The sequence below is a fragment of the Erpetoichthys calabaricus genome, chromosome 1 (genome assembly GCF_900747795.2).
Source record: "Erpetoichthys calabaricus chromosome 1, fErpCal1.3, whole genome shotgun sequence".
Classification (NCBI taxonomy): Eukaryota; Metazoa; Chordata; class Cladistia; order Polypteriformes; family Polypteridae; genus Erpetoichthys; species Erpetoichthys calabaricus.
Window position 1 is genome coordinate 351,060,803 of NC_041394.2, and position 25,654 is coordinate 351,086,456.

At 41.5% G+C, this 25,654-nt stretch overlaps 2 long non-coding RNA genes and 1 pseudogene across 2 annotated transcripts in view; all 3 read left to right on the forward strand.

Moving 5' to 3' along the window:
- Positions 1-25,654, forward strand: part of LOC114668746 (zinc finger protein 208-like) — a 690,636-nt pseudogene that overhangs the window by 63,087 nt on the left and 601,895 nt on the right.
- The window catches only part of LOC127527883 (uncharacterized), a 107,897-nt gene that overhangs the window by 31,546 nt on the left and 50,697 nt on the right, over positions 1-25,654 (forward strand). The window lies entirely within an intron of this gene.
- The window catches only part of LOC127527921 (uncharacterized), a 52,212-nt gene continuing 46,216 nt past the window's right edge, over positions 19,659-25,654 (forward strand). The window contains exon 1 of the long non-coding RNA XR_007935099.1: positions 19,659-19,766. This is a non-coding gene — a long non-coding RNA (uncharacterized LOC127527921). The remainder of the gene's footprint in view (positions 19,767-25,654) is intronic.

A 25,654-nucleotide genomic window follows, 5' to 3' on the forward strand; every position in this document is an offset into this window, starting at 1 on the left:
GGGGACACTGGCGCATGCATGTTGTTGCCGCTCCTCCCTGTTAACACTTTTCGCAAAATTCGCCTTAATTCTGCACTTTCTTACACTTATTTTATTTCTTTTTTTCTACGTATAGTTCGTGGATACAGCTGACTTGAATTGCATGGATTTGGCTTAATATTTACAGATTTTATGGACTCCATTTTAACTGGGAACAGCTGAGTCTGTGGATCACGGGACGAGACCTACGAACATTTCTTTGTACCTGGCGATCTAAGACCTTGGGATGATCTGTCTCCGTGATTATATTCACTATGCTGATCTGCTCCCGTTTCATCTTACAGTACTCTACGACCGGGAACTGATTTGATGTTCATACTAACCTGGCTTATGGCTCCAGGGCGATCACGCCTGAAATTACCAAGCGTTACTGTTTGTGGCTGTGTATTGGAACATCCAAATCCTACTACCTCCTCCTGCTATGCTTTCTGCTGCTTGCTATCGCCACTCACCTACGCTACCACACCCGCCTGTCCTACCGGTTCCGCTATGCTGTGCTGCGTCTACACTGCTATTCAGATACGTATTGCCCAGTATCATGCTAAAATACTCTCATGACAAACTCCTTCTTATTAAACAGTTTTTTCCAGAGCAAATGGTCTGACTGGAACATCCTAAAAGACGCCGGTATTTTGCAGCGCCCGAAATGTGTACATCGCGGGTCAGGTCGCCGCCACCGCCGGGCTGCGGATGAAGAGTCCACCGGCAGCATTTGCTCAGGAATAAGCCGTCCTTCTCGTGACCCTGGAAATAGAAGTGTCAGTGTGCCAAATTTACATTATGTGGAAATAAACCCTGATCACGGCTCTGTGCAAAAAGAAGCCTCATTATCAAATATTGCACTGTTTAACTTGAGGTCTCTTAATGGCAAAGCATTGGTGCTGTCGGAACTCATCACTGACACCAAACTTGATATTCTGTGTTTAATGGAGTCTCTCACAGAGGCGACACCTCCCGGATTCACTTTCCACACAGAGCCTCGCAGCTCAAGGCAAGGCAGTGGGCTTGCAGTAATTGTCAGAGCAGACTTAAACATCAAACGAATCCCAGTTGACTGTCCTTTGTCTTTTGAGTGCCTGGCTCTTAAACTAATAACGGAATCAGGTCCTGTCTCACTCATTGTTCTTTATCGTCCCTCAAAATACAATGCATCATTCTTATCCGATCTGATTGAACTTTTGACCCACCTAAACTCTTACTCTCAGAGAATTATCCCTCTTGGTGATTTCAACATCCATATTGACATTATAGTAATCCCTCCTCCATCGCGGGGGTTGCGTTCCAGAGCCACCCGCGAAGTAAGAAAATCCGCGAAGTAGAAGCCATATGTTTATATGGTTATTTTTATATTGTCATGCTTGGGTCACAGATTTGCGCAGAAACACAGGAGGTTGTAGAGAGACAGGAACGTTATTCAAACACTGCAAACAAACATTTGTCTCTTTTTCAAAAGTTTAAACTGTGCTCCATGACAAGACAGAGATGACAGTTCCGTCTCACAATTAAAAGAATGCAAACATATCTTCCTCTTCAAAGGAGTGCGCGTCAGGAGCACAGGATGTCAGAAAGAGAGAGGAAAGCAAACAAATCAATAGGGCTGTTTGGCTTTTAAGTATGCAAAGCACCGCAGCACAAAGCTGTTGAAGGCGGCAGCTCACACCCCCTCCGTCAGGAGCAGAGAAAGAGAGAGAGAGAGAAAAACAAACAGTCAAAAATCAATACGTGCCCTTCGAGCTTTTAAGTATGCGCAGCTGCACAGAAGGTAGCAACGTGAAGATAATCTTTCAGCATTTTTAGACGAGCGTCCGTATCGTCTAGGTGTGCGAACAGCCCCCCTGCTTACACCCCCTCCGTCAGGATCAGAGAAAGTCAGGGCAAGAGAGAGAGAGAGAAAAGTAAGCTGGGTAGCTTCTCGGCCATCTGCCAATAGCGTCCCTTGTATGAAATCAACTGGGCAAACCAACTGAGGAAGCATGTACCAGAAATTAAAAGACCCATTGTCCGCAGAAACCCGCAAAGCAGCGAAAAATCCGCGATATATATTTAAATATGCTTACATATAAAATCCGCGATAGAGTGAAGCCGCGAAAGGCGAAGCGCGATATAGCGAGGGATTACTGTACTACATCTAAACTGAGAAATGAATTCCTATCCTTACTGGACTGTTTTGACTTGACACAACATGTTGATTTTCCCACCCACTCTGGTGGTCATATACTGGACCTGATCTGCACTTCTGGACTATCTGTTGCCAACATTTACAGCACTGATTTGGGACTCTCTGACCATAAAGCAATATTTTTCACTGTCTCACTGCCTTTCCCTCCTCTTACCTGTAATCGACAAATTTTTTACAGAAACCTTAAAAATATCTGTCCCTCTATCCTTTCTGGATCCATTTCTGATCTTTTACTGTCTTCACCTATTCCACCAACACTAGATAGTCTTGTTGACCACTATAACTCAGCCCTTCACTCAGCATTAGATAAAACAGCTCCTTTAAAACATAAGTAGGTTTCCTTTAAATGTTCAGCTCCTTGGTATAATTCAGAATTGCGATCTATGAAAGTAGCCGGCCGACGCCCTGAGAGAATGTCACGTAAGACTGGCCTCACCGTGCACATCCAGGCTTTCTTTGACCACCAAAGAACTTACAGAGAAGCACTAACTGCTGCTAAGAACACCCACTATGGTAGAATAATAGAAAGTGGCCACGATAATCCAAGGGTTTTGTTCTCTGTAGTTAATAAACTACTCAAACCCGCATCTGGCCCAACTACCTCTTCTACTGAAGTCTGTGTGGAATTCCTCCACTTTTTCTGTAACAAAATTAAAGATCTAAATAATTCAACTAACATAAATACATCTTCTGTTTATATCTCTCCCTGTTTTCCCACTCCATCCAGCTCCTTCTCTAAGTTCTCACCAGTCACATCTGCGTTTGTTAATAACCTGCTTTATAAAATAAAGCTGACTACTTGTGTACTGGACCCCATCCCCACTACACTACTTAAATCCTGCCTTCATGCCATAATCCCGACTCTTACAACAATAATAAACTCATCCCTTGACACTGGCTCTGTGCTGCTCACTTTTAAAATTGCTTCTGTAACCCCAATGTTAAAAAAGTCTGGTCTTGATGCTGACAATCTTAACAATTTCCGGCCTATTTCCCACTTACCTTTCCTGTCAAAAGTTCTTGAGTGTGTTGTAGCTTCCCAACTCACCAATTACCTAACCTCTAATAATTTGATGGACCCTTTCAGTCAGGTTTCAGGGCGCGGCACAGCTGTGAAACTGCTCTGCTATGGGTAACCAATTATTTGCTTATGGCAGCAGACTCTGGACAAACTAGCATATTAATTCTGTTAGACCTCAGTGCAGCATTTGACACTCTGGTCAGACATGGCATTCTACTGTCCAGAATGGAGAACATGCTGGGTATCTCTGGCACTGCCCTCCAGTGGTTCAAGTCCTATCTGACTGATAGGCAAGAGTTTGTTAGTCTTGGCAACAGCAGGTCCAGCTCAGCACCAGTCACACAAGGAGTTCCTCAGGGCTCTGTCCTCGGCCCTCTTCTCTTCTGTATTTACATGCTTCCCCTTGGCCATATTATACATAGCTGTGGACTGGGTTTTCATATTTATGCAGGTGATACTCAACTCTACTTCAATGTTAAAAGTGGAATTTCATTTAAAGCTTTCTCAGCTCACAACCTGTCTTAGTGAAATTAAAACCTGGATGGAGCAGAACTCTTTAAATTAAATTGCAACAAAACTGAACTTCTGCAAATTGGGACTAAAATGCAACTTAATAAAATGAGCTCTTTCCCAGTCCATCTTGGCGGTGATCTCATCAGACCTGCCTCTACTGTAAAGAATTTTGGTGTCATTTTTGATTCCTCCCTCTCTTATTCCACCCACATAAATCACATTAAGAAGCTTTCTTACTTTCACCTCCGTAACATATCCCGTGTTCGCTCCTTCCTCACCTTCTCTAATGCTGAGAAACTTGTCCGTGCTTTTATCACATCCCGCATCGATTATTGTAATTCCCTACTGGCAGGTGCCCCTTCTAATCTTATATGACAGCTCCAGCTTATTCAAAACTCAGCTGCAAGAGTCCTTACTCGAACCAGCAGCAGCGAGCACATCACACCCATCCTGCTCCGTCTTCACTGGCTCCCTGTGTCGTACAGAATCGAATATAAAATCCTACTAATAACCTACAAAGCTTTAAATAACCTCGCACCAAACTACATCAGTGACTTTCTCCATCACTATGTGCCTGCCCGCCCACTAAGGTCCTCTGATTCTGGCAATCTTGTTGTGCCCCACACTAATCTACACTCCATGGGTGACAGCAGGGCCTTCAGCTGTATAGCACCCAGACTCTGGAATGACCTACCGAAATTAATCAGGTCAGCTGACTCCATGAATTCTTTTAAAAAACAACTCAAAACTCATCTGTTCAGGAAGGCTTTTAGCTCCACTTGACTTTATTACCCTTCTCTCAGTTTACTTCTCTGTCAAGATGCTCATGTAACCTGTGAGTGTGTGCGAGACCATCAATTATGTTGTCTGTTAGGCTTTTTCTCTGAATTCACTGTCATAATCTTCTTTATTTATTTATCTGGTTTGTACAACGCGATATACTGTTTACCCTGCTTTAAGTGCCTTGAGCATGGGAAAGGCGCTATATAAATAAAATGTATTATTATTATTATAGAGGCAAGGGAGGAAGAGGTGGGTCCAAAATGAAAGAGCATGAAATGACGTCGATGGGATGTGTAGCTAGGAAAGGAGTACAGGAACTGGAGGAAGCTTTTTAGGCTGATTTCTCCTCAGGTCATCTGCAGACGAGGGAGAACAAAGGATTGTGCACTTTGTCAAGGCCTCCTCACGTATCCTGCCCTCAGTTAAGCCCTTAGCCTGCCTCCCAAGCGTACGTATGTGACAACACATATTTTAGGAAGTCCTCGCACACTGCGGAAATTTCTGTTGACTGGAAAATGGAAAATATTATCTTGTTTTATAAAAAAGGTGATTGGGATGATCTAAGCAGCTATGGTAGGCCAGTAAGCTTAACCTTAACATGGATCCCAGGTAAATTATTGGAAGGAATTTATTAAGGAAAAGATTGAGCAAGAAATGGAAAGGACAGTTTTACTGATCAGACCTCCCTCGTCTGAACCTATTCTGATGTGTTATTTTGGCCACACAGGTAACTTAAGGCACAAGCTCTCCCTCTGTCACCATCCTTGTTTCAGTGCTGCTCCATTACTTTATCAAACAAATCACCAGGACCAGATAGTATTTACCCTCGAGATCTTAAGGAGGCTAGAGTGTTGTAAAGGACAGCTGGGTTCCATGCCCGGCAGGGACGCCTCTGCTGCATCTGTTCTGGGGGAGCAGCCATGGACTGTTCAATACCTTCCCCGGGACGCTTGGGGGCATCCTCCCTGGCAGCCAATGATTCCCCAACCCGGCACATGGCTCCATGGGAGATGGAGTCCTCCACAGCCTGGTTGGGGGCTCGGATGGCCACCAGGGGGAGCTGCATGGACTTGGAAGCCCGGCTGGTCAATTCCTCAGCCCCACCCGGAAATGCAATTAGGTCCAGGTGATCAAGAACCTGGAATGCTTCCGGGTGGGGTATAAAAAAGGCCAGCCACCACCACTGAGGGAGCCACAGTCGGGAGGAAGGAGGACTAAGCTTGTGGAGGAGTGGTGGGAGAGGAGAAAGAGTGCTGCTGTTGTTGTGGACTTGTGTTTTGTGGGACTGTGTATTACCTGTGGGTCACGGGGAAGATGTGCGCCCACGGGAGAAGAAAATAAAAAGTCCATTGATTTTATACGTGTCTCTGTGTCAGTCTGTGCCGGGTCGGGCGCTCATATAGCGCCTTATTCCAGTGTACAGATATAAACCCTTGACACACATTTTTAGGAAGTCACTGCACACTGGAGAGATTCTGAAGGACTGGAAAATGGCAAATATCATCCCATTATATAAAAAGGGTGACAGGGCCGATCCAAGCAACTTTAGGCCAGTAAGCTTAATGTGCATCACAGGAAAATTAATGGAAGGAATTATTAAGGATAAGCTTGAGCAACACCTGGCAAGGACAGGAGTTTAACTGAACAGTCAGCATGGGCTCAGAAGAGGGAGGTCGTGTTTGACTAACATGATGGAATTCTATGAGGAGGCAACAAAAGGATACAATCAAAGTGGAGCAGATGAGATTATTTATCTTAACTTTCAGTAAGCATTTGAAAGGGGATACATGAGAGGGTGGGCATCAAACTAAAAGATGTGGCAGTTCAGGGTGAGGTTTGTGGATGGGTGCAGAATTGACTCAGGCACAATACGCAGAGAGTGATGGTGAGAGGAACCTTGTTAAATTTGGCTGATAATTAGGTGATTGTAAGAGTGGTGACCCATAGGGGTCAGTGCTTAGGCCATTGCTGTTTTTATTATATATAAATTTTTGGTTAGGAATATGAATAACAAGCTGGTTAAGTTTTCAGGTGATACTAACCTAGGTGGATTGGCAGTTAATTGAGAATCTGTTGAATCATTACAGAGAGACTTAGACAGCAGAAAGTACTTGGGCAGAAATTTAGAAGACGAAATTTAATGTAACAAAATGTTAAGTACTAGGGAGTTTGCCCCCAGATCGCTTCGCTCATTGACCCCCCCCCCCCAGCCTGCGCTATGCGCCAGCCACTTGGCATCTCTGCCACTCGCGTTGTGAAGAGGGGGGGCTGAACGCATCCCAAGGAGACGCAGTTGCTCCTCTGAAACCCCCTCTTAAATGGTGATACAATGGGAAACAAATAAAAAATTTTTTTTTTCCTCCTCTTGTCTCGGTCAGCTGCTGCCACCGTGCTGTGTGATCTGGTGCAGCGCTTTGAACATTTAAAAGCCTGTACAACAGCTGTCCTACTCTTTGTCTTATATTTCCGGTCCCAGGCATGGTTAAATATCTTGGCACAAAGTCTCGTCTCACAGGACATGAGTTCTTGATAATTTTTTAGTTTATAATTTAAAAACTGAATAAGAATCTGCAAATCTAACAAAGCCACATTAAAGTTCGATAAATTCTGAAAAGAATGATGCCAAACATATATGTAGGTTTTAAAATAAGCCCGATTTAAAGTGTGACATAAAAACGTCACATAAAATCATTGCACAAAATCATTGCACTTTTAGGCTTAGGATTTTGTATACTGTATATCCATATTACTAACCGAGAATGCTAAACCGGATGATGGACGCAGGCACATCCGGCCATGGGCCGTAGCTGCAAAAAGACGTACTGCGCAGGCGCAAAAAGAGTCCGCGAGAGTCGGCTGAGGAGCCGAGAAAGGCGGACAAAAGAGGGCGAGAGAGGCGGATGAGGGTCCGCGAGAGGCGCAGGCGCAAAAAGAGTCCGCGAGAGTCGGAGAAAGGCGGAGAAAAGAGGGCGACAAAGGCGGATGAGGGGCCGCGAGTGGCGGACAAGACCACAGAAAAAAGGAGTGAGCACATACAAAAAGGAGAAATGAGGCGCAAAGTCAAACGCAGGAAAAGCACGAAACACATTGCACACGAAACTAGACCCGAAAAAAAAAAAAAAGAGGCTCGCGCACAACAGCAAGGCACCCCCCCCCCCCCCCCCCACAGGCACCGGACGGGACACACACCAAGAGGGGGATTCAACAAGCCCATGGAACACAAAAAAAAGAACACAAAACCACCCCACAGACCCTACAAGCGAGGGACGGGACACACACAAAGAGGGGGATTCAACAAGACACAGGAACACAAAAAGAAAGAAGACGCTCGCGCGACAACAATCCTCAACAATCCCCCCCCCCACCCCCCATCCATAAGAAGTCACACCCAAAGCCACATATTCTAAAGTGAACGTCAGCACTTTCACACTAGACAGCATAGGTGTCAGCATTGGTGGATCTCCTTACAATAAAGCACTATTAACCGTTCAACTGCAGAAAAGGAAACATATTAACAGTGACTGCGAACCTCCTTATTACTTATCCATATTTCGGATGCTGAGAAAGAAACAACTCATGAATACACGGTCACGGGTACAAAACGAAAAGGAAAGGATAACAGGAACAAACACACGAGCACGAAAGAAACAACAAAATAGACGGCTATGCAGCATAGGTGGATCTCATTACAATAAGGCACTATTAACCGTTCAACTGCAGAAAAGGCTCCATATTAACAGTGAGTGCAATACTCCTAATTACTTATCCATATTTCTAAATGAAAAAATGTCTCGACTCCAAAAACGCAAAGCTCAACTAAAGCTTCTAACTAACGATGTACCTAAAAGTAAAAACTTTATGAACTGCGTTAGATCCTACAATGGTTCATTTGCTTTTAGTAAATATCAGGCCACCAAAAGGCAATGGCCCATACTGCTTTCCCATATGTGCACAAATACTGCATCGCATTGGAACAGTGCACCCTGAAACAAATCAACAACGCAAATATGCACAAATCTACATCCTGGATCCACATGACGCAAACTATCAATCAAAGTGCTGCATCGCAACAGGCACGGATTCAAAACGAAACACCTCCCGTCTCAGACATACGTTAACGGGAGCGAAGGCTACAACGGGCTTCTCACACAGCACAGGCAAATCGATTACAGCTCCAAAACAACACGTCCCAAATACTACACATGCAACAACGCGCCTCTCAAACGGCACAAGCAAAACATACACCGGGAAAATTCATTCGGATTAATGAATGTCATTTGCAATCATTGTCATTCAGTTCACTTCCCTGAAGAAACAACTGGCAATACAAGTAATACATTTAGACGTTGTTGTCAAAAGGGTCAAATTAGACTGCCTTCTTTACATTCATATACTGAATATCTACAGAAGCTTATAACTGACGATGTACCTGAAAGTGAAATCTTTATCAACTGCATTAGATCCTACAAATCGGTATCCACTATGAACATTAACGGTGGCACTGCACGTGACATCCGTCTTCAAAAAATGTTGTTTATTGATGAATGTACAATGGCATGAAGTCACTTACTCAACACCATTCATAAACTTCTACAAACGTTTATGAATAATAATATTCGATTTGGAGGAAAGGTACTTTTATTAGGAGGAGATTTTAAACAGTGATTAGCTATTCTTCCAGATACCATGCACTCAGCTATTGTTCAGTGCACCTTAAAATACGCAGACAATTGGCATTGCTTTCAAAAGATACAGTTAGTAAAAGAGATACGATGTCCAGAACCAGATCGTAACAATTGCTTATTACAACTGAGAGATGGTACACTCACCAATACAGATGGACTTCACCCACATATTATTTCCCCCTGGGATTAATAAAGTATCTATCTATCTATCTATCTATCTATCTATCTATCTATCTATCTATCTATCTATCTATCTATCTATCTATCTATCTATCTATCTATCTATCTATCTATCTATCTATCTATCTATCTATCTATCTATCTATTATTACAATTCCTCAAGCCTTTATCTGCGACGACTTAGTTACAGAGAGATTTGGAACAGCAATCTCATTAGACCAAATGCCCATTTTAACACAACGCACTATATTATGTCCAAAAAATATTAATGTGGAAAACATAAATACCCAAGTCATTCCATTACTTCCTGGAGAGACACAACTCTTTCTAAGCTCTGACAAAGTTGACTCTGATCACGATAATAACCATCTTCATTGACCTTACAAGTTCTGACCTGGAATTACCTTTTACACTTAAACGGCGTGTACAAAGAAATTTTCCAATAAACCTTTACACTGTGCCACACACTTTATTGTTTGCTTTCTATTTGCATCATCTACACCGTCACACTATTCTATATCTCATTCATACATCACGCTCTTTGTCATTCCCAACACCAGGGGTTGGCGAGCGAAGCGAGCAGGGGGCGGAGCCCCCTAGTAGAGTAGATTTGGTTAGGAATATTAATAACAAGCTGGTTACGTTTTCAGAAGATACCAAGATAGCTGGATTGGCAGATAATCGCAAATCTGTTGAATTATTACAAAGAGATTTGGACAGCATACAGGATTGGGTAGATTTGTGGAAGACGAAATTTAATGTAAGAAAATGTAAATATTACACATAGGAAGTAAAAGTGTATGGTTTAAATACACAATGGGAGGTCTGAAAATTCTAAGTACACTTGATGAGACAAATTTAGGAGTCATAGTGGACTCGTCTCTATCGACTTCCAGACAGTGTTCAGAAGCCATTAAGAAAGTTAAAAGAATTTCAGTTTATATAGCGCATTGATGTGTGGAGTACAAGTCACAGCGGGTCATGTTGAAGCCTTATAACACACTGGTAAAACCTCATCTGGAGTCTTGTGTGCAGTTTTGGTCTCCAGTCTACAAAAAATACAAAGCAGTGCTAGAAAAAGTCCAGAAGAAAGCTAATTCTAGGGGTGATAGACAGAATTATCAGAAAAGATTCAGTGAGTTCAACCTTTTCAGTTAATGCAAACGGAGATTAAGAGGAGGCATGACTGAAGTGTTTAACATCATTAAAGTAATTAGAGCAGTGGAGCCTGGCTGTTACTTTAAAAAGAGTTCAACAAGAACATGAGGACACAGCTGGAGACTTGTTAAGGGATAATTCCACATAAAGATCTCTAGTGGACTAATAAGCCCAGCTAAGATTCCCACCGTCGATATGATGGTGATTGATTTATTTTTTCAATGGGGATCCCAGGAATGCACGGAGCCTTGGCCCAACTCACACACACACCCTCGTAGAGACAAAAAAGCAACTGGTAATAGAAATTAAAGAATATTAAATGAAAATGGTCCTACCCCATTTCCCCTTACAGCAATCTATATATATATATATATATATATATATATATATATATATATATATATATATATATATATATATATATATATATATATATATATAATTCTCTAAGCCTCCACCAGAGCGGGCAAGACACCCATGAAAGCACGCAGAGCAAAGCAAGACACCCATGAAAGCACGCAGGAAGGGGCATGGATTCACTAAGCCGCCGACAAGTAAGACGCCAATGGCGCACGCAGGAAGGAGCCACGCCCACCAACTCTAAAACCATTGGATACGACGACAACTCGCAGAGCCACGCCCACCAACTCGGACGCGAGGACACAGAAAAAATGACATCATTTATGTTCGTCTGTCGTAGAGTCCACATGCATCTCTGAGCCACGTTGACTGTTCGTAGAGGCATGTTTCTCGTGGATGTGAATCGCTATATGCAGCGTGTAAAACAGTTTGCAAGGGGTATCCCATGGGATCCTTAAAACAATCCTTTAAAACTGAGGTTAAAACACAATGAAGGAAGCAGTCTTTAAAAATCAATAAGCCCTGTGCCTCTTTTTCATTAGCGTCTCACCTGCTTCACCGATGCAGTCCCTGCAACAGTCGAGATGCTCTCTCAGCAGCTGACCTCTGTGCCTGACTCCACTACTGTCAGTTGCCTGATTAAAAATGGCCTTTTGAAGGGGAGCTATGGACCAGCTATACCACAGAACACATTGCCTTCGAGCCTGCTCTCGCTCACTCTAACGTACCGGCTTTCTCTCTCTCCTCACTCGCTCGCACACTGCACAGGGGAGAAACACATGCAGCATGACCCCACCCTGAAGCCGTTTCAGCCACACTTCCACACCCCTCGCTACGCTGTGAGCACGATGATTATTTATTTAAAAATGGCCTTTTGAAGGGGAGCTGTGGACCCGCTATACCACAGGAACACATTGCCTTCACATTGTTTTCCTTTTATTTCTGATCCCGTCGAGCAGATCAGACACCCAGGCAAACAACACTGAATAATCAATAGCTGCAACTACATTGCCCGCCCCAACTCCTCACCTAAGTCGGTTTCGTCTCTGTTCAGCAGTGTTTCCCAAACTCGATCCTGGTGAACGCCTGTGGCTGCAGGGTTTTGTTCCAACCGGATTCCTAATCATTAATGCCGGTGAAACTCATCTGGGATAATTCGGTTTTTCAAACGCAGCCGTGCAGCGGATACTCTAGCGGGATGTAATAATCCGAGATGAATGCGTGCCCCCGCGCTGAGTGAAAAGCCAATGTATATTGAGTCTAGAAAACATGATCAGCAAGTCTTTGATAGGCTGCAACAAAATGATGAAAGTACGGGCGCATTTTTTCACACAAGCTGTGTGTGGGTGGGTTGTTAGTTAGTTAATTTTTTACTCGAAGGATTTCAAGATTTAATATGCACAGGCGGTAAAACTGCAAAAGCAGCCCAAACCAGAAAAGACCGCTGGCAAAAAGTGGCCAACAAATTAAACGTGTGTGCATTGTACTTACTGAAAGCAGCGTTACGGATTTTGCAAATGTGGACTGTTCATTTGCCTTCCCATGGCCACCGCTTCAAATGTATTTCATGGAAACAACACTTCTTTCAATGTTATACAGATTCCTGCATCAGGTAACTGCACGCGCGCTACACTGAATGAATCAACGTGTGTCTACCCAGCGCAGAGAGGCGTGGGTAAGCCGTTGAACCCCATTCATGCTGGAAACCGGGGCTTGCAATTGTTCCCCACGAAAACATGATCAAGTCTTTGGTAGGCTGCAACAAAATGATGAAAGAACGGGCGCATATTTTTCACACAAGCTGGGTGGGTGGGTGTTAGTTAGTTAGTTAGTTAATTAGTTACTCGAAGGATTTCAAAATTTAACATGCACAAGCGGTAACACTGCAAAAGGAGCCCAAACCAGAAAAGACCGCTGGCAAAAAGTGGCCGACAAATTAAACGCATGTGCATTGTACTTACTGAAAGCAGCATTACGGATTTTGCAAATGTTCATTTTTTTTCCCCTCAGCTTAAAAAACATTTAAAAAGCGGCGTGATTATACCAGTGTTTTCAGTATTCAAAGCGCTATCCACACAGGGAGGAACCGGGAAGCGAACCCAAAATCTTTCACAGTCTCCTTACTGCAAAGCAACAACACTACCACTGCGCTACAAGGCAGAGAAGGCAAATAAGAATGCACCGGGTTCGATTTTGTTTTCACTTCTGTTTGGACAACTGTGTCGTTCAGGAAGTGTTTACCCATCAAAACATAATTATGCAGCCTATGCTACTCCGCGGGTTGGCTAGTATACAATAAACACAAATTCAACAATAACAAACCTCTAACACAAACCACACATGATGAAGTCCATGTAAACGGCAACTGATGGAATGAAATGATGGCGGTAGATAGTACAGAGATCAGCACGCTGTATTTGAATGTAAAGGTCAGTCCTACTGGTATTTCCTGATGAGATGATGACGTCTCAATGGGATCAGGAGCGCTCCTTTCTTCGCTGGACAACAACAAATCCTCAGACAGTCCTCATGCAGCAGGAAGACACCAGACAGTCCATACACTCAAAACAGGAGACGATCTCCAGGACAAAACGAGATAACACAAGTAGCACAACGGGAAAGCAAACAGATAGGCAACTCCAGAGACCAAACACAAAAGACTTTTTGTTCTCTGTTGAACTGGCCTCCTTTTAAATGTTGCACCTGCCTCCTTGTCCCCAGCAGCCTCTGCACCCTCAGCAGATGATCAATCAAAGCCACTGCAGGGACTGCTGGGAGTTGAAGTTTCATTCACCAGTAGCACTGCTACACATTTAAGAGTTTTTCTTCACTCAGAAAAAACAGCCACCATTACCAGGTAATGTGTTGGAAAGTAGGACTTTTAGGGACTTTGAAAACTCAAACTGATGTTGTTTTAGAGATGTTAGGTGGATCAGATTGGCAAGAGTTGTTTAGCTGAATGGCCTGTTCTCATCAGATTGTTTTTGTAATACTTCCAATCTCTGTTTAGTCAAAGGAAAATAATTTTGTAAGGCTTTGAATTTTGTCCACCTTTCCTTTCTCTGTATGAAGATGGGGTCTTCATCGTTTGTATGAAAATATGCTATATAAATAAATGTTATTGTTGCTGTCTCTGACTGTTAGACTGATGTCAAGGTGACTCACACACACTCAATTTAAGAAACTTAATAATACCCACACCTACCGGCTGCAACACAAGCCCGAAAGATGATCAATCTTCTCCCATTGTTTAACAGTCAGAGACGTGCTCTTGTCTTGGAATTCGGCCCCCTTTTTACTCCAAACTCACCTTTGCACATTGTGTCCAACAAGTTCTGTTTTGACTTCATCAGTCCACAGGACTTGTTTGCAAAATTCATCGGGCTTGTTTAGATTTTCATCTTCAAACTTCTGATGCTGAATTTTATGGTGAGGACACAGGAGAGGTTTTCATCTGATGGCTCTTTTATTAAGGTCATATCTGTGGTGGTGTCGCTGCACCAGAAGAACAGCGCATCACCACTCCAGAGTGAGACTACAAAACATCTTCATGAAGCTTTAGGGGTTTTGAATTGCCTTTCTAGCAATCTTATGAGCAGTTCTTTTGGAAATTGTTTTGGTTTTCCAACTTCAGCTTGACCTCCACTGTTTCTGCTAACTGCCATTTCTTAGTAACGTTACAAACTGAGAATATGGCTCCTTGAAAACTATTTGCTGTCTTCTTGTAGCCTTTTCCTGCTTTGTGGGTGCCACTTATTTTATTCCTCAGAGTGCTAGGCAGCTGCTTAGATGAGCCCATGGCTGCTGATGGCTGGGACAAGCTGTGAGGAGTCTGAGAATTGATACAGCTTTGACATTTGCCTCACGTGGCCATTCCTAATGATGATTGTGAACAAGCCAAAGCCCTTAAAGAGCTAATATAAAGTCTGACATCTTGAGGGGGAAGAAAAGAATGGTTTATCTTTAACTTTGTGGCTTTTGGAGATCAATTCATCTTCTATTGACTTAACTATTCACAGTAATGGTTATTTTGATCCGGGGGTCCCCACACTTTCGCATGTCACTGTATATGAAATGTCACATCTGAAAAGAACCATCCTCTCACCAGTGTATATCGTGCACCCAAGTTATAGGACTCCTAAACTTTCTACTATAGAAAATGGCTGAGTATCTAAAATAATAAATTGCAATTATTTTTGAGTGATACTCTGATTTTTTTTTTTTGTCCTGTCCTGATCATTTTTCTGGTTCTTTTCAAACAGTGCTGTTATTGACAGCTAAGACACATTTGTTTCCTTAGCGGTTTTCCTACTTTCACTGCATTGTTTAAAGTCGATGCACTGTTATTGTCTGTTTTTTTCACCTGCATTATTATCATTCTTTAATATTATTTACTGTATCAGTATGCTGCTGCTGAAAAATGTGAATTTCCCATTGGGATTAATAAAGTATCTATCTATCTATCTATCTATCTATCTATCTATCTATCTATCTATCTATCTATCTATCTATCTATCTATCTATCTATCTATCTATCTATCTATCTATCTATCTATCTATCTATCTATCTATCTATCTATCTATCTATCTCAATCAATGACTGAGCTGGGTCTTGTACCTAAAAGTGTCTCATCAAATAAGTTGCTCCAAATGTCTTTGCTTTAAATCCACCACAACTAACACCTAAATTTTTCATTTTAAACTTCACATATAACATTCCTTTCACTTTTCAGATACTTATTTTCTTCACCCGTGTGCACTCTGTCAGTTGCACGCGTGTCCTCAGATTAACACGTTCCATGTCATGAAATCGGTAGACCAGTCGACCAACTGCAAGCCGATTTCACAATAAACAGTAAAAACTGGGCAATTTTAATTCAAGGCTGATTAATTTGTGTAACACTACTGTTTAATTCAGTTGTATTCATTGTTTATAGCGCTCTTCATTGAGTGCAGGCTTACACTGATTGATGTTTACAGCCAAAACAGATATAATAATTACATACATGAACACACACATTAGAACAAATAGACAGGAAAACCTGGCAAATTTTAGTTTACTTAACATAAATAAGCTCAGACAGTAGATATCCATAAACATTATAATGGTGATTATAAATGTCACCGGCATGTCACAAAGCTTACCAGTCCTGGTGTCACCTGCCACTCCCCTATAGAGCTGAAACACCAACAGCTGCACTCTTCCTCAGTTTTCTAATCTTCTCATTTTTCTCCAAGGTCACAGCAGCTTCTGAAGGCCTGATCACTGAGGTGTCACTCATCCATTGCTCTCTTTTCCTTGGTGAATTAATTAAGCCATTTTGATGTTTGTTTTGGTGTAAAATGATTTTGGTTTAATTGTGCATAAATGTGAGGACACATTCTGATTATTGAAAGTGCCTTTTCAATGCTTGGCATGGCATTCTGTTTTATACAGTACTCTCCGTAGTGGCTGAGACAAAAGTATAATTTTTCTTTCATTTACCCCTTTGTTCAACAGATGAAAAAATTACAAATTAAATAATTCATTAATTAAAGTCACATTATACATTTTCATTTAAAGGGGATTTGCAAAAAGTTTCAATTATCGCCCTATAGACATAACAGCATTTTTTCTACATGCGAGACCACCCCCAAACCCCATTATTTCGGACAACAGCTGTGCTAATGATAGTCAAAGAAGCCATTATGAGGCTGAAAAACAACAATAAAACCATTACAGAGATATCAGTATTATGTTAGGATGACCTAAATCGACTGTGTGGAATATCAATAAGAAGAAAGAATGCATAGGTGAACTCAGTAATCACAAAGGGACAGATAGGCCAAGGAAGACCACTACTGCTGATGACCGAAGATGTTGCTGCAGATTGCATTTTGACTACAGCTTGCACATAATACATAATACAGCTTGAGTAAGGATATTGCATGAATCTCTGTGACATCTTAAATGTACCACCCCATACAGATGTAATGATGTGGATCAGGGTGACTGAGAGATTCTTCACCGGTCAGGCAGTTCACACTGAAAAGCCGCTGTTTTGTCTTGGTAGAGTAATATATATTGCTATACTTTCCCCTATTGTATTATTAACATGTAGCCTTAGAATGCCTAATCTCACAGACTTACCATTGTTTATAAAGTATTATTGTATATAACGTATCCCCACCTTCCCTTCTATATCTATAACCTTAGGCAATTAGATGTAGTAAAAAGACAAGCAGAAGTTAAGTTACACATAAAATAATGTATTATTGATAATATTCATAAATAATAACAAAATGCAAGGTACATTTGAATATTGGCAACCATACAACCTGATTAAATGGTGATATGTAGTTCAGGCAGCACACAGTCTTGCAGTTACTTAAATGTCTCTAGTTAAGGCATCATTGGTGCTCAGCTTTCAGCCACATGTCTGTTCAAAATGGCTGCTGAGCTGTACTCTTCATTGTGTTGACTTCATCACAAGTTAGCAAGAGAGATGCTTCTTTCAGATGTTGGTTAGTAAGATAGAGAGTGTGAGGTAAACAAGTAAATATATAGATTTTCTGTCCAACCCCTACAGCCAATAGGACATCATGGTACTTAAAGGCTTTTGAGACAAGCCAATTCCAAACAGCCATACCTAAGACCAATGGGGAAATAGAACATCTTAACACCTGCCCCCAAACCATATGTTAAAGTACACCTTAGCCTATTTGCGGGGGTAGAAATGACTTTAGCAAATAAACACTCTGCAAACTGGTTTAAAACACATCCCCCAAATCCTGTCGTAAAATTCAAACAGACCCATTCCTAAGGGGGGGGGGGGGGGGGGGGGGGGGGTTGGGGGGGTGGTGAACACTAAATTACATTCCTTTGCCTAAATTAGAAATAATGACATGCAAAACATTTATCAAGTTATATGTAAAATCTCACATCACAACAGCCACCATCACCAAATAACCCACAGCTGTTAAGACCTGTAAGAGAACTGAGATTGTGTGACTTCTGTGTGATGGTCTCTGTAATGAAGGCACATGTTCAGCACACACTTCAAAGAGGATGACAGTACGGAGTCTAAATCAGCTTAGAATTAAGTCATCATCATGAGCCAAAATGTCATTGTGATATATCAAAACTCACTTCTTGTGTAGCCTGTCAAATATCACAATGTGAAATGTGCAATGAAATGAGATTTTCTGTTCAGTTAGTTTTTCCACCAGCTGTTTGTTAAAATGCCAACACAAATGAAGTCTGCTTGGGACTTACAAATGCTCATAACTTGCTGTGACTTTAAGCCAATTTAAACGCAAAGTTCTAGTTTTAAAAATCTGAACTTTTGTATGAGAAATGGCTTACACATGTTGCCGAGCATAAGGAAGTTTTATACATGTGGCCCTACTAAGTAGTTGTAATAGGGAACGTAGAATTAACAAATTGAGTATGCTTTCCATGTACGGCTAAAGTTTTATAATTGCTTATGTTTATCAAAGGTTGTTCCTAATTTCAGCCATCATGTATTTAATGTGAGTTAATTTTAATAATAAGGCAGTGGATTGAAAGTAAGCTCTTTTTTCCCCTTTTCTTTTAAACTTTGTACAGGAAACAAAGATCAGTGCAGTTTGGAATCTGGAAAAAAATTCTATGGCAGGAGTGCTCTTCAGATCAACACTGGAGTTCACACGGGAGAGAAGCCGTATTGCTGTAATGAATGTGGTAAACAGTTTTCACATATATGCAGACTGAAGAACCACACTAGAGTTCACACGGGAGAGAAGCCGTATTGCTGTAATGAATGTGGTAAACATTTTTCATATAAAAACAGTCTGAAGAACCACACTAGTGTTCACACGGGAGAGAAGCCGTATTGCTGTAATGAATGTGGTAAACAGTTTTCACTTATATGCAGACTGAAGAACCACACTAGAGTTCACACGGGAGAGAAGCCGTATTGCTGTAATGAATGTGGTAAACAGTTTTCACATATATGCAGACTGAAGAACCACACTAGAGTTCACACGGGAGAGAAGCCATATTGCTGTAATGAATGTGGTAAACAGTTTTCAAATAAAAGCAGTCTGAAGAACCACACTACAGTTCACACGGGAGAGAAGCTGTATTGCTGTAATGAATGTGGTAAACAGTTTTCACGTATAAGCAGTCTGAATATCCACATTAGAATTCACACCGGAGAGAAGCCGTATTGCTGTAATGAATGTGGTAAACAGTTTTCACGTATAAGCAGTCTGATGAACCACACTAGAGTTCACACCGGTGAGAAGCCGTATTGCTGTAATAAATGTGGAAAACAGTTTTCACATAAAAGCAGTCTGAACAACCACACTAGAGTTCACACGGGAGAGAAGCTGTATTGCTGTAATGAATGTGGTAAACAGTTTTCACGTATAAGCAGTTTGAATAACCACATTAGAGTTCACACGGGAGAGAAGCCATATTGCTGTAATGAATGTGGTAAACCGTTTTCATGTATAAGAAGTCTGAATTACCACACTAGAGGTCACACCGGTGAGAAGCCATATTTCTGTAATGAATGTGGTAAACGGTTTTCATGTATAAGCAGTCTGAATATCCACATTAGAGTTCACACCGGAGAGAAGCCGTATTGCTGTAATGAATGTGGTAAACAGTTTTCACGTATAAGCAGTCTGAATATCCACATTAGAGTTCACACGGGAGAGAAGCCGTATTGCTGTAATGAATGTGGTAAACAGTTTTCACGTATAAGCAGTCTGAAGAACCACACTGGAATTCACACGGGAGAGAAGCCGTATTGCTGTAATGAATGTGGTAAACAGTTTTCACAAATGTGTCATCTTCACAAACACAGTAGAGTTCACACCGGTGAGAAGCCGTATTGCTGTAATGATTGTGGTAAACAGTTTTCACAAATGGGCAATCTTCAGAGACACACTAGAGTTCACAACAGAATAAAAAGGGTAGCAGTTCAGAAATCTGTCCAGAAAAACAAGCACCCTTCAGAACTCGAGAGTGAGGTTCACTCCTGTCTTGAAAAGTAAGCAAACTAAACTATTGTTGACAAATTAATCTCTGAGAGAAGCCATATTGCTGTTTGGAATGTGGCAAACAAATCTGTCAGAGGAGTTCTCTTCAGAGACGCACCAGAATTCACACCGGAGAGAAGTACAGCTGAACTGTCCTGACTAAAGAGTGAGGTTCACTTCTGCCTGGACAGTAAGCACATGTAACTGACTGGAATCCATCCTACTTCGTTTTGTGTCGACAAAAAGTCAACACAGGAGAATCAAAAGTTTATATCTTTTTTCCTTTTCCAGAAACAAAGAACAGGGCGTCATACAAAGCGCTTCTCACCAAAGCCCTACAGCATCCAACCTGCGCCTAGCTCTGCTTTCATAACATACGTATTACATATAGAACTCTTTACAATATACATATCCTCACATAATAAATCATAGTTCAGCTATATTACATATTTTTCTATTTTTATATAACAAAAAATTAAATAACATACCTTTCCAAAAAAAAAAATAATGTGCCATACATACAGCTTCTCGCCAATGCTTATTAAATAATAAATCAAATCTGTTGCTAATAATTACAAACACAAACTATTAATACAAAAATGAAAATCCAAAGTATCCATATGATCATTCTGTACACCATGCTGAATTATATTAAAATGCTGTGGCAGCACACTAAAACAAATGCTGTTTTTTTAAATTTAGTTTTGTTTTTTTTGTTTGCTTTTGATAATAAAACATGCAAAGACTGTAAGAACTCGGGGGGGGGGGGGGGGGGGTGCACATTTGTTATTTTAATTTTACACTTGAGAATTACCAAATCATATTCATGTCAAATCAATAGAATAAAATTAGAAAAGGCTTGGAGAGAGCAGACTTACCTGTACAGCATCCACCATCGCCTGAGGGTGCCTGCAGTCTGTGTGGAGTCACATTAATTAGCATTTGTACTACAAAATACCTTTGGTATGAAACTAAGGCCACACAAACAATTGCTTTTGGGGAAATTCATAACTAAAAGCTACAAAAAAACAAATTAAAAATCAGAATACACTTTGCTTCACATACACACACCAAGAAAATTTGGAGGAATTAATCTTGAGAAGCCATATTGCTGTACTGGATGTGGCCGATGAGTCTCACAAAACCAGAATCTTCTGGGCCACAAAAGAATTCAGACTGGGTGCCACCTCTAGAAGTGGGTTTAGTTGGAGAAGATCTACACCGGGGGCATCAACCTCTTTGTCTTGTCGTACCACCCAAGAGAATTTAAATGTTCTGAAGTACCCGCATTTTATTTTGGTGTTGAATTGTTAATTCCTGAACTGTTATTATGTAAAACTAATGGTGGAATTTTTTTTCCCACCCAGAAAAATATTCTTTCAGAGAGCTTTCGTAAGATACTAGCAATGGTAACCTGTCAAAGATGTGTTTTAGAATGAATTTCTAAAGGATTTGATATGTTATGACTGATAGGCACTGATAGTGTGTGACCAGGAGGAGGTCACTTCACTTGCTTGTGCTAATAGTGAAAAAACAAAAGAAATGTAAGAAATTGTGTCTCACATGTTGTAAGTCGCCTTGGCGTCAATCAAATAATAATAATAATTACAAGAAAGTTTAGTAAAATAATGCCCTCGGCCAAAAGGGGTTTCATGTTCCCGAGAGACTTTGAGTTCCGCTCTTGATTTACTTAGTGTGCTTTCTTCTTTGTTGTAAATTGTTTGTTGCTTTGAATAAATTACAAAATCCTCAGATTCACCTGTCTGTCATCTCCAGTCATCTGATGGTGCCTCCTGCACTCGGCTTTCTATTGGCCAAACCCTGTGAATTAGCACATTTATCAGAGGTCCATGAAACCCCTCTTTAACATGGTCTATCGAGTCGGAAGCTACACAGACTGACTGAAACCAAAATGGCCAAGGCAGTGTGTGTGGAGGAGCCTGACCTCATCTCTAGTGCACTGGACATCGATGTAGAAGAGAACATCTGAGCTGATATCTTCACATTCAGTGAAACACCAACTCATACACTGCAGACAATCCATCTCTGGGTGCTGCTACGGCCTTTCAGACAACGGGCTCCGTGCAGTAAGCTTGAAGTGCTCGGCCGAGGCTGCTGAGAGACGAAGATTGCATCTCACCATTCAGACTGGGATGTGAGATACTGTCCTTAGAGAGGTGACTTGCCCTCCATCGTGAGCTCCAAGGAAAGTGCTGGTAGCAAACAGAGAAGTGCAGTTAAGTAACCGATCAGTTAAATCAGCAGCAACACACGCAGTGGATGTAAAGCTTTAATCCGACTCTGTTTTTTCCCCCATCGAGAAAAGTGAGGAAAAGAAATGCGCTGAACTGGAGGAGAATAGGATTTTATATTTAATGAGCAATGTAGTGAATTTAATTTAAGTAACGTTTCCCAGCACTGGTTGCTTGTGAAGATTTGTTTTTGTAACTGGGATAACATCTGTGGAATGAATGGTGGAAATAAACTGTCTACCTAAGCAACTGGCTGAATAAATAGTCAGAAACGCAATAATGTCTTATTTTTCTTCTTCACATCGTTTTAAAGACAGAATTATTAACATAAAAAAGACAGAATTATTAACATAACCAATCAAAGTGCCGACTAATTTGTATTGTGTGGCTCAAAATTAAAAATAAATAAAAATCCTACTTTGAGCCATTAACTGATTAGTGTGTCACTGTTTGTTCATTTGTTTTTGTTACATAAAACTGTTCAATAAACAAACTAAAATGCAGGTGAAATTCTGTTACAACTAACACCCAGGGACCTAAAATAATATTTTCTTGTAATGAAAATTTCATTGTAATGAGATTCTGTATTTGTTACTATAGTGCTTTCTTTAACTTGCATCCAGGCGTTTGCAATCATTTCAGTAGCTTCCTTCGTGTTAATTTTAATCTCCTCCTGCCTACAAGTTATGCTGATGAGAATTTTTCTCAGCATTTCCTTTCCATAATACACTTTCAGGGTGCCAATGATGTCCAAATCCAATGGCTGAAGCACTGCTGTGCAACTGGGTGGGAGGAAATCAATGCTAACTTTATCTAAATGTGAAAGCATGTTGTGTGCAGCACAGTTATCAATCAGAAGCTGAATCATCCATCATTTCTTCTTCATATTGTGAGGTTTCTGAACACTTTTTGGATTCCCCCCCTCACGGAAATGACACGCTGAAGTGCGTCCAAAAGCGCAATTGCAGCGTCTATGAAAGATTGTTTGTCACAGCGGTGCAGCGAAGCACCAACGAACCAAATCCTAAATGATCTGGGTCACGCTATAAATCTTGTCTTGCACCCCAAAACACGAGGCTTAGTCTCAGTACTTTAGCAAAATCAGCTTTATTCAGTTTGAAACAGGAATGGCACACTTATTTATTGTAGCGTGATCTGCCACTCTCCTATACACAGTGTGACAGACGACCGCCTATGGACTCCGTTCGTCACCCCCAGGCCGCTAGGAGGAGCCCTCCGGACAGCATATTTGCGCCCCGAGTTCCAGCAGGGCCTCATGGACTTTGTAGTGTTTTGACACAGCCCTGCTGGATACCTTGGGGGCCGCCAGGAGTCGCTGTAGGGGGGCTAGTAAGCTCTTGTGTGCCCTATAACCCGGGAGTGCATCCCAGTCACGTGACTGGAAGAAGCGATGTGCTCCCGGGATGAAGAAAAGGACTTTGCCCTGACCCGGAAGGAAAACGGACTTGTGGGTTTGGCTTGGAGCCACTTCCGGGTCAGGGTCTATAAAAGGACTCTGGGTGAGCCCAGATATTGAACTGAGCTGGGAGGTAGGGTGGCGACGTGTCTGGGAGTGGAGGATTGTTTATAGAGAGAGAATTGTGGTTAATGAGTGTGTGGAGGAGAGTGCTTGGTGCACCTTGTAATATTAAAATAAAGTATTATTATACTTTCACCTGGTCCGAAGAGTGGTACCTGAGGGTTCGAGAGGTGGACAACACGTCTATCTGCTACAACAGACACAACAGTCAGGCAGGATCGTGGCCAGGTCAGTGACCAAGTAATCCTGTTATCTCCATTTACAATGTACCTGCTCCTAACCTTGCATCACCCATCGAGATCTTTTCTGTTTACTTTGGCAGAGAGACGCAGCATAGCTGTGAGCCTGCTGTTGCCCCGTACAGAAGCGGAGATCTCACTTCGGGACGCTCTTTGGCATGCTGTCTAGTTGGGGGAGGTCCCAAGAGAGTTTACAAACCTCACATTTTCTTGAATGAGTGCCACATTAATAGGAATGTTTCTCAAATGCGCATCACTGAACCACATAACGGCTTTTTCAGCGTCTTCAAATGCAGCAGTTCACATACTTTTGCAACCTGAGATTTTTCTTCTTTTTTTGCTGTTTCTTTTAAGAAAGTTGACAGTGTTGATGGCGAAATTCCGAATTTACTGGCAATGTCTTTTTTCTTGTTGCCGCAATCGAGAGCTGCAAAAATTTAATGTTTTTTTTTTTTTCTAATATGAACTGTTGTCGTTTTTTTCTCATCTGCCGTTGGGTGACAATGAGTTAAATTCCAATGGATGTTTGTCAAATGTTGACGAGCAATAAGCAAAAGGTATCACTGAAAACCGCAGGAAACAAAAACAGCGGAAAAAAAAAACAACAGTACGAGGAACGATCAAAGAAAGAAAAAAAAATTACAATGTTTGTGTTTAGGGATCGTTGTGCACAACTGAGCTGAGGCCACAGAACTAACTGCTCTGCAGATGATTCATTCTGGCATTTCAAGGTCTTTTGTGCACTTCGTTGTAATGAAGTATCTGCTGAATGTACTTCATAGTAACGAGATTTCTATAGACTTGTGTCATACGGGGAAACTGTCAGGACCGTAAAAATACTTCATTGTAAAGATATTCATTGTAACGGAATTTTACCTGTAATTTAATACACGGAACACATTACATTTATGATATTCCAGCTCTCTGCACATTTTAAATCCTTAGATTTATACTGGATATCAGTTTCATGATGAAATGCATTAAAGTATGTATGTTACATTTTACAGATAAGTCGTTAACTTCATTTAAACAATGAATACTGTTAATAATTACACATGTGGGGGCGGCACAGTGGCAGAGCGGTAGCGCTGCTGCCTCGCAGGGAGTCACGTCGCTGGTGTTCCCTGCCTGGAGTTTGCTTGTTTTCCTGGTGGGATTCCACACTGGGCTCCAGTTTCCTTCCAAAGACATGAAGGTTTGGGGATTTGGTGACGCTAAAATGACACCAGTGTGTGTGTGTGTGTGTGTGTGTAATTGTGTTCACCTTGCGATGCGCTGATGCCCCGTCTAGGGATTGTTTCTGCCTCTTGCCCAATGCTTGCTGGAATGAGTGCATCCCCGGATTGATGGATGTAATTATTAAACATCCTTTTCAGAGATATTCTGCCAAGGTGTCCTAGGAATGTTCAGGAAGTGGCGTAGCTCCAGTTCATCCCCCACGGGGCGGGGTGGTGCTTTGATTTGCCGCCCTCCAACATATCTGGATATGTTAACCTATTTAAATAGAAAATTCAAGATACATTTTGCATAGATGTATTCATATTTAGAGAAAGAGCAATACTTTTTTTACATATAATTATTATAAGCATCAACTAGACAAGAATACTGTATTGAGGCACTGTGTTCTAATTGTTAGTTTCATATAATTACAGCCCTGCGGTCGGCTGGCACCCTGCCTGGGGTTTGTTTCCTGCTT